At 46.4% G+C, this 15,831-nt stretch overlaps 1 protein-coding gene across 1 annotated transcript in view; it reads right to left on the bottom strand.

Moving 5' to 3' along the window:
- The window catches only part of YPEL2 (yippee like 2), a 61,474-nt gene extending 49,155 nt beyond the window's left edge, over positions 1 to 12,319 (bottom strand). The window contains exon 1 of the transcript XR_015769357.1: positions 12,122 to 12,319. The gene's annotated coding sequence lies outside the window, so the exon portion shown is untranslated. The remainder of the gene's footprint in view (positions 1 to 12,121) is intronic.
- Between the last annotated feature and the right edge of the window lie 3,512 nt (positions 12,320 to 15,831).

Here is a 15,831-nt window from a genome sequence, read left to right as displayed (position 1 = left end):
TAAATTTTATTTTATTATGTTATGTTAGTCACCATACAATACATCATTAGTTTTTGATGTAGTGATCCAAGCTTTTTTTAAAATAGATGAAGAAATTAGGGTAAGAAAAATAGAAGAACACAAGGAGAGTTACGACAGAGAAATGCACGCTATTAAGTTGCTAAATATTTACCGAATTTCAGTTGCATATTTGGCTTTGAACTCCACAGTAAGCAAGGCAGAAAAGAAAATGAGTACTTATAAGGTTTACAGTTTCTGTAAATTTTCGTTGTTCAAGCTACAGATTTTCTAAGAGACATTTCTTCTGTGGGTGGTTGCAGAGGAGATGATGAGCAGTGAACTCAGTGGACAAGATCCTCAGCACACACCAATAGTTCCTACCATAAAACTCTTGCAAAACTGTTTCTTAGAGGTCCCTCCATGAAAATGCACAGCATAACAGTTAACAGCAAAGGGCAATTCAGTAAAAGGGATTCTACATAGGGGTCAAATCAGGGCAGCCCAAGAACATGGCTTTCTGATGATCTGGCTGGATCCAGTGATAACAAACTCTCCAGAGGAATGGAAGAGCTACAGAGCCTTCTGGCAAAGCTCCATGAATATATCATTTATCACAACCAGGCTTTTGAGTTACAAAAACATGGGCAGCCTCCAAAATGCCAAGTCCAAACACTAATACATTTGAATGCTAACACTATTTGGCCCTGGTCTTGCATTCAAGTTAGTTCTCTTGTGGTTGGTTCAGCCTACTTGTCCCTTAAACTCTCCCCTTGAGCACCTCATCATGCCTCTCCTGCTTCTCGCTCTCTGGGCCTCCATCTCCCTGGCTGCTCTTCCTTCCTCCTCCTCCTCCTTGGAGGTGCTTCTACCATGTGCCTGACCGCCTGCTCCCCATGGACATCCCCATCCACACCCAAGTCTTCTAAACCTCTGCCTCCTGCCCCTGAAGCCTGGATCCTTTTCTAAAAGAGGCCTCTCTAATTGGCTCCTAGGAAGGCACTTCAAACCAAACGCATCCAAAACCAGCACCATCTTTCCCCTTCCCCTGGCTCCTACCACCTTCACCCTGATTCTTAAGGCCCGGTTGCCAAAGCAGTCCAGGCTCCCTGCTCTCTCTTGCCCTTCTATGTCATACTCCATCGGTCCCCTAGACAGTTGGTTCGGGCTCTGTTATCCAGTCTCCCCTAGCCATCTTCACAGCCACTGGGAGCAGCACTGGGTGGGCCCTACCCTCCCTCATCCTGAGCTCACGTGACAGCCTCCTAAACTGGTCTCCCTGACTCAGCTCTTACCTCTCCAGCCCATTCTAGAATTCTATTTATACAACGCAGTCTGATCACAACTCTCATGTTTCAAAACCTCCAGTGGTTTCCAAGCAGCCTATAGGACAAGGTCCAACCCCTCGGGTGGCACCAAGGAACTGGGCTGATTCTCCTTATCTTCACCATCACCTTCCCACCTCCCTCCAAACCTGTTTCCCCAGCAGACCAAGCTTGTTCACTACTTTTTCCCAAGTTGGTTCAGCCTCTTGCAAAGCCTTAACCTATCTTCACTGTCTGGTAAATGCCTGCTCATCCCTTAACACCCGAATAAGACCCTAAGCAGAGGCGGTGGCCCCCTTTGCCCAGCATGCAAAAGACTCTTTTCACCTGAATGATGCTCCATCACACTGTTCACGTATCTGTCTCCCAGACTGGGAGCTTCCTGCAGCTCAAGTCCAGTCTTTAACGCCCCTTGGTTTCCCCAAACTCCTAGTCTCAGGCACATCAGAGTCTCCCCCACCCCCTGGAGAGTCTTGATAAATAGTAATTAACTGAGTAAAATGAGTGACCATCAGTGAAACTGTGCTGCCCTGTAAAGCTGATATTTTTAATCTTACTTAAACACTATCCAGGGCATTTAAAATATCTAATTCTGGCCATTACATGGGACTTGCACACCATTAATGCTCCACAAAGTTAAAAAGCCAACAAACTCCTATGACGTCAACTTGCTTGGCCTGGCAGATGGAGCATGATGCTCAGGACTGTGGAGCCATGGCTCCAAGGTGACACACGACAAGACCCTCTGATGCCTTTACCTGGGTGCTGATGGCCAGAAACATTTCTTATTCCACCTCCCCTGGCCCTTCACACCACCTCTGTGCCACTGGGCAGCTTCCCAAGGGACCCTCCCCAGACTGGCATGGACTTCTGACCCCTGGAGAAACCCTCAGACTTCCAACACATGAAGCTTCTTTGTCCCAGGGTGGTCCCCACAAAACCCCCTGGGGCAGTGTGAGGAGAAAAATGAATTGTCAGATTTGGTTCGGGCAAGAAAAGGGGTCCCTCAACCCTGCCTCTTGATTCCATGTTCAAAACAAGGCCAGATCTGCCCTTTTCCTCCAGCCTCCCCCGAGACTGCCGCCCTCAGCATCGGTCCTTTGTTTTGTATTTGGCCAGGCTCAGAAAAGACAATGTTGGTGAAAACAAAATAAATACATTTTCCCCATGATCTGGAACCCAGAGAGGAACTGGGTCCATCACCCAGACAGGGCTACACTTGAACTACAGTGTAAAATAGTCATTTAGAAGACCTCAACATTGGGTGCCTGGGTGTGGCTCAGTCGTTAAGTACCTGCCTTTTGCTCAGGTCATGATCCCAGGATCCTGGGATCAAGCCCCGCATCGGGCTCCCTGCTCGACAGGAAGCCTGCTTCTCCCTCTCCCACTCCCCCTGCTTGCGTTCCTCCTCTTGCTATCTCTCTCTCTGTCAAATAAATAAATAAAATCTTTTAAAAAAAAAGATCTCAATATTTTGGGGGCACCTGGGTGGCTCAGATGGTTAAGCATCTGCCTTCAGCTCAGGTCAGGATCTCTAAGTCCTGGGATGGAGTCCCGCATCAGGCTCCTTGCTCAGCGGGGAGTCTGCTTCTCCCTCTCCCTCTGCCTGCAGCTCCCCCTGCTTGTGCTGTCAAATGAATAAATAAAATCTAAAAAAAAAAAAGAAAAGAAAAGAAAAGAACATTTTGGAAAGTAGGGTAAGAGATGGTGGCCGACCTTTGGCAGTGACTTCACCAGGGAACCCTCCCCTTAGCCTCCACCAAGGCCCACTACCCAGGTTCCTCTTCCATAGGCAGAGTACTCTTCACAGCTGCAGTTGTATTTTACTGGGGAGATCGTTTGATTGTTGTCTGTATCTCACACTCTCAAAGATCAAATATTATTTACTAAATAAATGAACATATTTGGACCCTGGGCACTGTGTGACCTTGATTTCTCTTTAACTGCTGCTCCCCCAGGGCACAGCTGGGGCCCCAATTAGTTACAAACCATCCATCCCCAATCTGCCAATACAATTCTGTTGTTCAGCTGTCAGCATGCCTTTGGCGTCCTCACTTTAATCTCCCAATTCAAATAAATCCAAAACTCTAGACTCTGACATCTGTGGCTGGGCTCCCTGTCTCTCCACAATTGGAATTTGGAAACTGAACTTTACTACTCGAGAGGGTAAAAAAAAAAAAAAAAAAAAAAAAGGGCAGAAGCACTTTCAAAAGGATGCCTGTGTGTCTAAAGTCCCAAGCATCACCAGCTCGAAGATGGATTATTTTGTCCTAAGAATTATTAAACTGCCATCTAGTATTCCCATCTATTGAAGAAGAAACGGAGGAGGGTGGGAGAAAGACTGATTCTAGAGCAGATTTCTGGATTTCTCCTGTTATGGGAATGGCAGATAGATTTTAGGAAGAATTATAACTTCTTTTCCTTTCAGGCCTGGCACATCAAGGGGCCCCATGCACATTGCCAGTGCAGCTTTTTCATATAACTTAAGAAACATCCACAAAGCTGTTTATGGGTCAGTCTTCCCCCTAGATTGTGAGCTATTCCTGGCTGAAGACCACATCTGGCTAATCATCCTTCATACCCAGGCCAAAGCCTGGCTTGCACTAAGAGCTCAGAAAGGTTGGTGGAAGGAATGTGGGAAGTGAGGGGAGGAGGTAAAGAGGAGTCATCTGAGGCCCTGCAGCAACTGTCAGTAAGCCTCCAGGACTCTACAGTTTATTAATTTCCTATCATGGGCCCATGAGGGGCCAAGTACTTGATATGCATTATCTCAATCCTCACAACAACCCAGAGAGGCAGGCATTATTATGATTACTCTTGTTTGAAAGATGAGGAAAAAAGCCAAGAAATTAAACATTTTGCCCAAGATCACTCCACTAGAAAGTACCAAAACCAGGATGTGAAGCCTCGGACAACCCCCACCCCTACCCCCCATGGATCCTTCAACCTAGACAAGCCAGAGAAGAGTCTGAAGATGGGCATCCTTGGTCCTTGAGCCCTTTAGAGCAACAAGCAGAATATCTTCAACTAATTATAATGCAAACAAAAATGTCAAGTTCTCTTAAAACATCTTCAAACTCTCAGGGTTGGCTCACTGCTTCAACTTTTAATTATAGAAATACGATAAAACAAAGGAGGGAAGGGAATAACCTCAACCAGAAGGTAGAACAACAGATTAGGCACAAGAAAAAGCCAGTTTTTGGTTCCTGTCATATCTTCCTGCTAAGGGGTTTTTAGCTTTAAGGCAGCAGTCATATATAGAGATAGTTTGTTTCCTTTAGGATCTGAGGGAAAAAGAATCATGTAAGCAAAACTAACCAAAAGCCCTATTTAATTTGCATTTATACATAGTACACGTTTATACCATTAATACAACAAATACCGAAAAAGAATTAATTTCTACTTTATGGTCTCTTTGGCCGTGGATCAATTTGGGGAGGGACCCCCAACAGACAAAAGACCAAAGCAGTAAAAGACGAGATAAACAGGAGGCAAATATAATGGATGACACATGCAGGAGCAATACCAACGATAAGAAAAGGAAGCGGCAAAAATACAGTGAGGGAAAGGAGGCCAAAGGTCAAAGATGCTTAGCAGCTGGTTTCTGCTAAGGAGATCAACTACCTCAGCAATTTCCAGACCTCAGACATGTACATTAGATAAACTTGGGAAAATTTTTTTTTGGCAGGGAGGGGGTATTATTTGCTTGCTTTTATTAGATTCCCTAGCTGAAAATTTTCATTTTGTAGGCCTTTGGTTGGACTAGAAATTCTTATGGCAGCCATAAGATTTGAGAATCTCTGGGGAATAGTCCCACCTTTTGAGAATGCCTATTATCGACGTCAACTAACCATCGTTCACAGACTTCTGTGAATGGAAGCAACAGTCCATTTCCATGGAGTTACTCTAAACTGTAGCAATAGTGGAGTGCCTGGCTGGCTCAGAAGAGCGTGGGACTCTTGATCTCGGGGTCCTGGGTTCGAGCCCCATGTTGGGTGTAGAGATTGCTAAAAATAAATAAATAAACAAACTTTGGGGGAAGAAAATAAGTAAACTGTAGCAACAGCAGCCCAAGCAAAATCCCAATGTTCTCTTTCCAACATCTCATGTGCCTACTGAACATTCCCCATACATTATCATACCTCTGTGCCTTTGCACAAACTGTTCCCCCTGGAGCCTTTCTGCACATTTAAGTCCTCATCATTCTTCACAGCTCCATCTCCAAAACGCCTACCCTTCTCCATAAGGACTTTAAACTCTTTGTACCTTGGGGCACCTGGGTGGCTCAGTCATTAAGCACCTGCCTTTGGCTCAAGTCATGATCCCAGGGTCCTGGGATTGAGTCCCTTGTCAGGCTCCCTGCTCGGTGGAAGCCTGCTTCTCCCTCTCCCACTCCGCCTGCTTGTGTTCCTGCTCTTGCTATCTGTCTCTGTCAAATAAAATCTTTAAAAACAATAACAACAACAACAACAACAAAAATCAACTCTTTGTACCTTACACTGTGGTTATTGACACATATGCCTTAACCACTCCTATTTGAGTACATGCTCTTAGGGGCAGGGGCCATATCTTAACCCATTTATCTCCCAAAGGTCTTATATTACCTGTTGAACTATTATTAGCCAGGAAAATAAAGCTAAACCAAGGTTCATTTTCAGGCCAGAAGTTCCTCTTCTGCAGCTCAATATTTTACTGACTCAGGCAGGATGTGCTCCAAGCTTATCCTCTCTTGCCCCAGGTACTCACAACCCAGAATAGCATGGGAAAACAAAACAAATCATTGGGAAGGTCAATTGATTAAATTTCTTATCAGATAATGCCACTTTTTTCAGTAGAAGCAAATTCAGCTCCCATTCATGACCAGAAGACCCCATTTGAGCCTAAGTGGCACCCATCTGCCATCTGGATATTGGGCCTTCCTTCCCTAATAAGAAATAGACAAGGGAACTCCAGACACTAGAGACTAAGCTCATTCTGAGCTGGCAATCTAGTTTCAGATCAAAACCACTAAATCTGGACATACCACATTCTCAAGACCACAGGGGAAGACTGTAGCTCAGGAAACAGGAGAGCACAGGGCTGCTGACCCAACCAGGAATGCGAGTGGTAGTGTTGTTACCTCACTGGCAGAATGTTCCTTTGCCTCGTCACAGAGAGGAGGTAGGCTTTGCCTAGGATCAAGACATTATGGGTTATATGGGGTTTTATTCAGGAGTTGACATTCTAGAATGTACAGGAGTAGAAAGAACCCTGGGTCTCTGTTTTGCCTTAATTAGCTCTGTCTTAAGCAAGTTCTTTTTGCCTACTCAGCCTCAATGTTTGTATCTCTAAAAAGTAAAATCTGAAATGATTTTAATACCCAAATCAGCATCTATCCAATTAAAAAGGAATTATAAATCATTAACCTGAAATTAGAGAAAATAGAAATTACAAGGAAAAAATTAGGATAAGGGGCCCTAAAGTTACTCAAGTCAGGCCACAGATTTGGCTCTTTGCTTCCTGGCACCCAAAGCAAAAAGTGAAACATGATCAGTTATACATTTCCAATTGTCCACAAAGAAATATCATGCCCGTTCCTCAGGAGAGGCAAAGCTTTTTCTGGCACTTGTCCCTGAAAGATATTTCTCCTATTAACTACTTACAGGGGATACTAAGTGAAATTGTAGCTTAAGGCTGCAGCAAACATCAACCCTTAATGAGAAATGTAGTAGCGTTATAAAGCTGTTTCGGACTGTGTCCCTCCGAGAAAGCAAAGGGCAGGACACCAAAGTTTATCTCAGTGAAAATAATTCTGGAGGGGCTGAGGTAATATGGCCCCAATATGCAGCTTTCAGTCAGCCCAGCTTAATCCAAGGATAAAACTAAGAATGGCCAGAGGAACAGGTGGACAACATGTCCTTCCAAAAACTTCCACAACTTCTTCCACATGGGTGTTGTGTTATCAAAAGTTGGGAGGCAATGTACGATTAGATGATTCCTAACTTCCACTCTAGTCCTGATAGATCTAAGTGACATGTTTGGTCTTCATTTACTGGTGCTAATTTAAGATCTGGTGGTTTTCTCCCTCTTACCGCACACTCCCAAATCAATGGGTTGGGAATTCCTGCCAAAGAGAGGAGGGAAATCTAACTATTAGTATGAGTGTTATTATGAGTGCCTGGTTTCCTATACAACCTCTCATTTTGTCTTCCCATCAATTCTGTGTGATAGTAACTATTATTAGTCCTATTTTACAACTAAAGAATAAAGATTTAGAGAATTTTAGCAAATTGCCCAAGGTCAGAGAGCTAATTATCCAGATCTTTCTGGTTCCAAAGCCCAGGTTCTTAGTCCTACTTATAGTGTCTCCTTGTATTAATGAAATGTGATTACTGGTAGAAATGACTTGTTTGTCAGAAGAACAGTGAAAACAAAATCAAGCTACTGGGGGAGGCAAGGTTGTTTATTAAGAACAAAATGGCAACGGAACTTTTAGAGACCTATCAAAAGGTATAAAAGGGTGAAAAATATTGTGAAAAGCGGAAATCCTGAAATAAATTCCAAGGGAACACTATCACACCCCAGGAAAAGGGAGAGAAAAATTCTTTTCCTCTTCTCTTGAAAATAAAAGTATTATTTTCTACTCTTAGAGACGCAAAACCTTGGCTCTCTTTAGTCATTCATTCATTCCACCAACGGGTAGATATTTATCCAGAGCTACTCACTCCAGGTACTGTCAGCCGGGAGCAAGACAGAAGCTCCAAAGCTTCCAATCTAGCCATCAAGTACAAAATCTATTTCCAGATGGTATTAAAGTGCCTTGAAGAAAAAAAAATAAAGTTAAGGGGATTAAGAGAAGCTGAGGGGCAGGGAAGGGAGGAGCTTCTAGATACCCGGTCTGAGAGGGGCTCACTGAGATGCAAGTGAGAGAGCCAATCATGTAAAAATTTGGAGAATGGCATTCTGGAAAGAGTAACTACCACTAGAAAGACCCAATGACAAAAACAAACCTTCAACGTTTCGGGAACCTGAGGAAAGCTGGCCCACTTGGGGCCGACTGAAGCAAAGTGGCCCAGGTAAGGACCTGTGGGGAGATGAGGGGAGAGAGACTCGGGGAAGGGGACAGGATGCCCATTGGATTATGTCTGAAGGGCAACAGGAAGCCACTGGAAAACTTTAAATAGGGAAATAGCATAATCCAATTTATTTTAAACCCTAGGGGGGCTATATTCCCAAATCTCAGGGAAATTCAGGTAGGTATGGTCCTTTAAGGATGCAAGTCTCATCTTTTGCTAAGGAAAAAAATCATTGAAAACTATCAACTCTAACAAAATACCTTTAGCCTGCAGGCCCTGGCTTTCCATAAATGGATGCTCAAGTTTAAAAAAAGAGGATTCCCTTTCCACAGCTTTAGACCCCCTTCCTGCTAAGGGAATTCAGTTGTCAAGAGCACCTAGTGGTTTGTCAATGGACCCTAGGGAAACGCTAAGATAATTTACAAAGGAAAACAGATCCTGATCCTCCATTAGAGTCCTACCTGGCCATCTCTTCCCTCTACTTTTCTATACTAGGATATCCTATCCTTTGCCATCCATTTGTTGCTTTCTTTTTATTACAGGCTCAAAACTAAACATCTTAAATATGAGTGGCTTGACCAAACTGAACATTATTCATTTCAACAATCCTACAGTTAGTATTCCCATATAAAGCATACCCTTGGCAGGAAGGACCATTGTTGAATTTGAATTTGGATAGAACTCTATTTGAAGCTAAAGGCAGCTTTGATTAACTCAAGGAAATTTCTTTTACCCATGTTTGGACTCAATAAGAGGGAAACATCTAACACGTGGATGCATCAGGTGTGTGTGTGCTTGAAGGTAGAGCTAGAGGTAACTAACAAGATTCACCTGCACATAGGAGCCAAGATGTCATCACAGGAGAAGAACCAGGGCTGAGGTAGGCAAGGAGGTCAGGGGAACTTGTGCCTTTTATTAACAACTGTTGACAGACAAACCCCTGACTGCCCCCATACTCCCAAACAAAATCACCAGCCTGCCTGCCCTTCCCCCAGGCCACATGGCCTGGAATACCCGGCTATTAAACAACATCAACATTTTCTGCTGGCCAATTGTTAATACCCCAGGCATAGTAACTATGTCACTGCCTCAAAACTATGTGAATTTTAATGATTTTTATAAGTTTTAATGATTTTAATAATCTATGAACAGTACAGCAGGCTCACCAGCACTACTCACAAACCCCAACCCCACGCACCTAGAAACATCCAGCCATACAGCACACCGAACAGCAGCCCTCAAATGGGCTGGGCAGGGTGGTGTGGGAGGGATGGGGGTCTTATGGCCAGGCTTCACAGCAGTTAAAAGCAAACAACACCATACCCTTGGATTTTTCAAAGCCTAGGCTAGTGTGACTAGCAGATGAGTGATCTTGGGTTTGCATAGAGTAGGTCACATACATGACTAAGGCTTCGCATGCCTCATATCCAGTTAATGCCTTTCATTGTTCATTACCCCCAATTCCCATTAGACCAGGGTTTCTTATTGACCACCTGCATCACAAGCTCATGGTCCACTTAATAAAAATGCACCCCACTGAGAATAAACATCTCCAGAGTGGACTGACAGACTGCATTTTTGAACACTATTCAGGTCATCTTTGTGCACATTCAAGTTTGAGAACCTCTGCCCTACAGCAATGTTTCTTAAACTGTGGGTCATCACCCAATCACCCATTTGCTCAAGAAATCAAATTAACAGCCCATGACCAGCAGTTGGGTTTTTTGTTTGTTTTAATTAAGAACAAAAAACTATGTAGAGAGCACACTGCAGGCAGCGACAGCAATTGTTTCCTGGAACTTATCACAGTTGTGGACCTCAGTGCACTGATGTAAAAGGTATTCCTTACTTTGGATCCCACTCAAAGTTTTGAAACCACTCTGCTAGAGGGAAGAAGGAAAACAGTACGCTTGTGCATGATGTTTTATTTTCCATTTTCCACCCCTAACTCCAAGCTTTTTTATTTTAGTTCAAGCACAAGATACCAAGACAGATCCCAGAAATTCTATTATCAAATCCTAAACCAATAAGGCAAATAAGTTAAGGAGAGGTATGAGCCCAAGGCCCCCACTCTTGCCTGAGACCCTTACGATGGAGCTGGGGATAAAGGATGGTGCCAAAGGGAAGTCTGCACAACTCTCCTCAGGCTGGATCTGTTTCTTGGTAAAGAGTTTATAGCCACTCTTATCACAGTTCAGAGGAATTAAAATGTTCCTCATCAGGGGCAAGACTCAGCCTTAGTGTAAGCGCTAAGAAAATGAGAGAAATAGAATTCAGATTCGGCCCACCTTCGCATCCTGTGGCAACGATGAAGTCAAAGGAAGGCTAGGGAGTGGTCATTCAAGCCCACTGATTACAAGGCCTGGAGTTCTCACAACCAGGAGAGTACTGAAGAGCATTAAGCATGTGACGTCAAGTCCCTCCCCAGAGCCAGCGACAGGAGTTACCTCCGGCAAGTCACTTAACTTCTAAACCCCCTAAGTTCCTTGCTCTGCCCGTGTTCTGTCACCAAAAGGGGTACAGGGAAGCAGACAACTTCCCTGCTTGCCCAACGCTGTAGGACAGGGAACCCCATCTTGCTGGACCAGAAGAGAACAAGAACAGAGGAAGAGCAAAGAAAAGATAAACTGCTAGATATCTTGTTAGCGTTTAGATTCACCAGAAGCAAGGACTCACTTAAAAGAGCCTCATGACTCCAAGACAGAAAATTGACAAGAAGACGGAAAAAGCAAAAACCCCAGCAAACCCAGAAGCAGTTTCGTGTGCCATTCATGGCAGTGGGACTGTGGGAGGGTCTGCAACTTGCGACAGAGACAAACGTAGGACACACTCACTTGGCTTTTTAAGTGCTTGTAAGCTGACAGTGAAGTCAGAGTGGCAGTCTCCTGGGTTTCGTCCAAAAGAACAGGTGGTTACCCCAACCCCCAACAGGAGAAAAGCCACCACTTGAGTCAAGACACCCAGAGGAGGTCAGCGGCCAAGGAGGGTGGACTTAAAGCAGTGAGAGGTCGGGGCTGCCCCTTAGCGCCAGTTTCTGGGAGGTACTAGCTGGAGAGGCCCCTACATTCCGTCGGGCAGGAGAGAACTCGGCGCCCACCCCCTTGGCAAGGACAGTGGGGAGGCTCCGGGAAGCGGCCAGGCAGGAACTCGGCTGCGGTTACCTCGGCCCAGGGCCTGCCAAGCGCTCCTGGGAGTTTCGAGGGCTGCCAGTCCCCCACAGGCAGGGGCTCCGAAGGCGGTGCCCCCGGACCCAGCGTCTCCAGCGGAGACCCAGCGTCACCCGGGACAGAAAGCGCCCGAAGCAACCCCCCCGACCCCAGGGAGCCCGAACCCGCAGAAACTATGCTGAGAAGCAGCAACGACCCGGTGTCCAAGTCCCATCCGCCAAACCATGCACCCTAGACTTGCCCGGCTCCTCGCACAACTCCCCGACCCCGATCCGGGCACCCGCGCCACCACAGGTCCCTCCGCAGGCAGCCGCCGGAGCCCGGCAGTGTTTGTAAACAAACCGGTCACGTGGCCCCGGCGGCCCGCTTCCCGCCCCCCTGCGCCCGCGGCCCCCACTGGGACCCCACGCCGGACCCCGCCTCGGCGGCGCGGCGCACAAGGCGCTGCGCGCTCCGCCGGAGCCGAAACGGAGGGGCTCCGGGACCGGTGCCCGGCGCCGGGTGCCAGGCGTCCGCGCTGACAGCGCGCCCCACGCCCACGCGCGCCCGGCCCGCGCCGCGCTCCAGGTTTGCTTACCCCGCAGCAGGCTGCCCCGTCCGGCCAGCGCTGGGCTCGGCTCCGCCGGGGTGCGCAGCAGCGAAGGACCGCCCGGCTGGCTCCCGGGCTCCGGGCGCGCTCTTAAAGCCACAGTCTCCGCGACTGCCGCCGCCGCCACTCCGCATCCCTCCCGGTCGGGGCCGGGGGCTGCCCTGTGACGGACGCGCACCCGCGCCTATCCCCTCGCCTCAGCACATAGCAACACGCCGCGGGTTGGCTCGGCACGGCCGCAGCCCATCCGCCCCAAGCCAATCAGCGAAGGACGGAACTCCGCCCCCCGCTTCCCCAACCTCCCACCCCCCACCCCTCTGCCCTGGCCGGGCTGGGGTGCGGGGAGTGCGCGAGTGCCGGGTCTGGCCCGCTACCGCTCAGCCGGCGGAGCTTGGCTAAGCAGGGCAACTGGCTGAAGGAATAGAGAGAAAGAGTGATGAGGTTGGTTCGCTTTCAGTGCCTGGGAGGAGACCGTTTATTTGCGTTTGGGGTTTGTCCCCAGGTCAAGGCTGGAATTCCTAGAACCAAGGGTTAGGAGTGGGGAGGCTGTATAGTACCTAGATTTGGAGGGCCAAAACAGTAACTCCCTCCTTACACCTTAGCCATTTGTAACTCAGAGCCTAAGTTACCTGAAGAGGGCCTCAGGACCCGGGCCAGCTGAATTTAATAAGATAATGCCAAACCAGCCCAGGCCCTACTCAGAAGCAAGGCATTTCTCCACTTCTCTCTGTTCTGCCAGTAATTTCAGCGAGTTAAAAGTAGGAAAGATGTGGTAGGGGAATTGGAAGGCGCCCAGCTTCCTACTGCTGCTGATTTTCCAAAGCTTTTGAAGGGAAATGCGGATGGTTAGCCTAGAAAAGTAAGACGGTCAGTGACCAGAGGGGAGGAGCCCACTTTCTGGATCACTGCTTTTCAAGGAAGAGAAGGTTAAAAAATAAGCCCAGGCAGGCAGGAAATTCAGGAAGGTACCAGGTGGGTGGAGTGGGGCAGTCTCCCTGCAGGAAGACAGGTCAGTTTGAGAAAGAATGCTGGCCGGGCTGAGGGGAAGAGAGCAGCCCAGCCTTTTCACTTCACCACTGAGGTTCTGCAGTTCCTCAGAGAGCAGTAGGAAACCCCATGTTTTTTATTGAGCAGCTCTCAGGATGTGAAATGCCCCTGGAGGTACAGCTGACTCCACCCCCTTTCCATATACTGGTTTGCACATAAACTGAGAATGTTACTGGGGTAGATCCCCAGGTGGCTCTAACTTCACCTGCAACTCTATCCAGCTGTCTTTAAAATATATCTGACTCAGATATACAGATGAATATACATTGCATTCATATTGCGTTCGGTTAATATACCTTGCACTGTTGGATATGAATACAGTCCTAATGTCAGTAAAATGTTTGTAGAAACAAAAATACCTCAAATTTTTTCATTAGATATTATCAGTCTCAAATTTGCTGTTTGGGTGTAAGCAGGAGCACCATGTCACTGTTAACTGTTCACTTTTGACAAACTTGGAAAGTCTAAAGCTGAAAAGAAAAAAAAAAGAGCTTTTCAGATGAGAATCATGAACAAGAAAGGTTTCACAACCCTTTATCTAAAATGTGATGGACTTTAGATTATCAAGAGGTTGATTTCTAGCCCTGATGTGCCTTCTGGGCAAATTTCTTCGTGTGTGTGTGTGTGTGTGTGTGTGTGTGTGTGTCTGTCTGTCTGTCTGTCTGTCTGTCTAGGCCTTCGTTTTCACAGTTGAAAACAAAGAAGATTGAGATAGCATGATCTCTAAAGTCCCTTCCCCTCCAAAATTGTAAGGAAGGCCAGGAAGTCAAACTTGTTACATTTCAGCAATATTCTCCTAGTGAATATTTGTGTTGCCAGATCAACACTCCCCAACAGTAGATGCTGCATTAGTCTAACACCCTCGGATACCCGGATGTTATGTAACAAGGTTGGTGGATACTGTTTTGTTTAAATAAAAGATAACAATGTTAGCTAAGGAGGACAAGCCTGGTGCAGTGGTTCAGAGGGAGATCTGAGGACCCCTGCAGGCCTGCGGTGTGTATGCAGGAGACAGGAGAGGCGAACAGGATGGTAAGACCAGGAGACAATAGAGCCAGCCAGCCAGCCAGCCAGCCAAGGACAACAAAAAAATATTTAATAAGCCTGATCATGCCTCCTCCTAGTCAAAAGGGCTAAGTATGGTGAGTTGCAAAGCATGAAGGCAGAAGTGGAACTTCTGTCTGAAAGCAAGCACCTCTAATTGCCCCTCAGTACATATATTCTCAGCGCCTATTATGTGCAGAACTTCCTACTTAACTTGGATGATAGTATTCTGAAGAATCTACCAAGAAGAGGAACTTCCTACTTAACTTGGATGATAGTATTCTGAAGATTCTACCAAGAAGAGAATCTGGGGCCAATGGAGAGAGTGTCAAAATAGACAGATATATATCCTGTAGGGCAAAAAAGGAGATGGAGAGAATGTAGGGAAAGACATAAATTTGCTCAAATGTAGCCAGAGAGTTATTTAAAACAAAACAAAACAAAAAACCCTTGGTAGTAAAGGTTTGAGAGGTTCCTGGCCTCACAGTTTATCAGCCTGGCTTTGTTTAGTGGCCCATTACATTTGTCTCCTCTGTGTGAGGCCAAAATCATTCATTCCCAAAGCCTTAATAGCCATTCTTTTCCAGGATCTTCTCTCCAATCCCATGTTCCACATCCACGTTGTAGCATTTGATATGTTTACATCTTCCTTTTCCTCACCCCCACACCAGTCCATCAGCAGGTCTTGTCAGCTCGACTTCAAAAATGTGTATTTGCTCTGAACATGTCTGTCTCTGCTGCTGTCACCTGGTTGGAGCCACCAACATCTCTTGCATAGAGTAAGCAATGACCTCCCAACTGATCTCTCTACTTCCAGTCCATTCTCTACACGACACGAAATGGTACTTTTTCAAAACAAACTTCTCATGATGACCCATAAGGCCCTACTAACCGGGTCTGCCAACCTCCCTGGTCTTCCCTATCGCTCCTTTGATCATGCTGCTCCAGTCAAGCTGGCTGCCTTTCTTTTCCTCAAATACACCAGGCCTAAGCCTGTTACAGTATTTTTATTTGCTCTCCCCTCCACCTGAAAAACTTTGCCCCAGAAGGCTGCCTCCTTGCCACTTGGTTCCCAGGTCAAAAGCCTTCTCCAGAGAGGGCCCCCTGACTACCCAATCTTCATGCCTCCCCCCCAGGGTACTCTCTATCACATCTTCTCCCACCTTATTTTCATCATAACACATATCACTCTCTGAAATTACCTTGTTCACCTATTTGTTTTCTGTTCCTGTCCCATCCAGCTCTAAAGTGTCAACTCCTTGAGAGCATTAGGGACCTTATCTATCTTGCTTCCTGTTGTTTTCCCCGTGCCAAGAAGAGTATATGACGTTCAACCAATATTTGTTTGTTCAATAAATAACTGAACAAATGAATGCATATGCCTACTGACTCACACCCTGGACCCCACAGTTTCCTTCATTTGGAATGTTATTCACTCCTTAACCCCCCACCTTCCCCCCTCTGCTGCTTCCTCTCATCATTCCATCTCAAAGCCTTTTGCTGAATGACTCAGGCCAAAAATCAGATCAAATGTCACTTTTTTTAAAATATTTTATTTATTCGTCAGAGAGCACGAGCAGGGAGAGGGGAGAAGCAGGTTCCACGTT

This window comes from Eumetopias jubatus, unplaced genomic scaffold, assembly GCF_037043125.1.
Source record: "Eumetopias jubatus isolate StellerSeaLion01/CBP00866 unplaced genomic scaffold, mEumJub1_p1.0 scaffold_10, whole genome shotgun sequence".
Classification (NCBI taxonomy): domain Eukaryota; kingdom Metazoa; phylum Chordata; class Mammalia; order Carnivora; family Otariidae; genus Eumetopias; species Eumetopias jubatus.
Note: the sequence above shows the minus strand (reverse complement) of the source record. Positions and strands in the feature narration are given on the sequence as shown.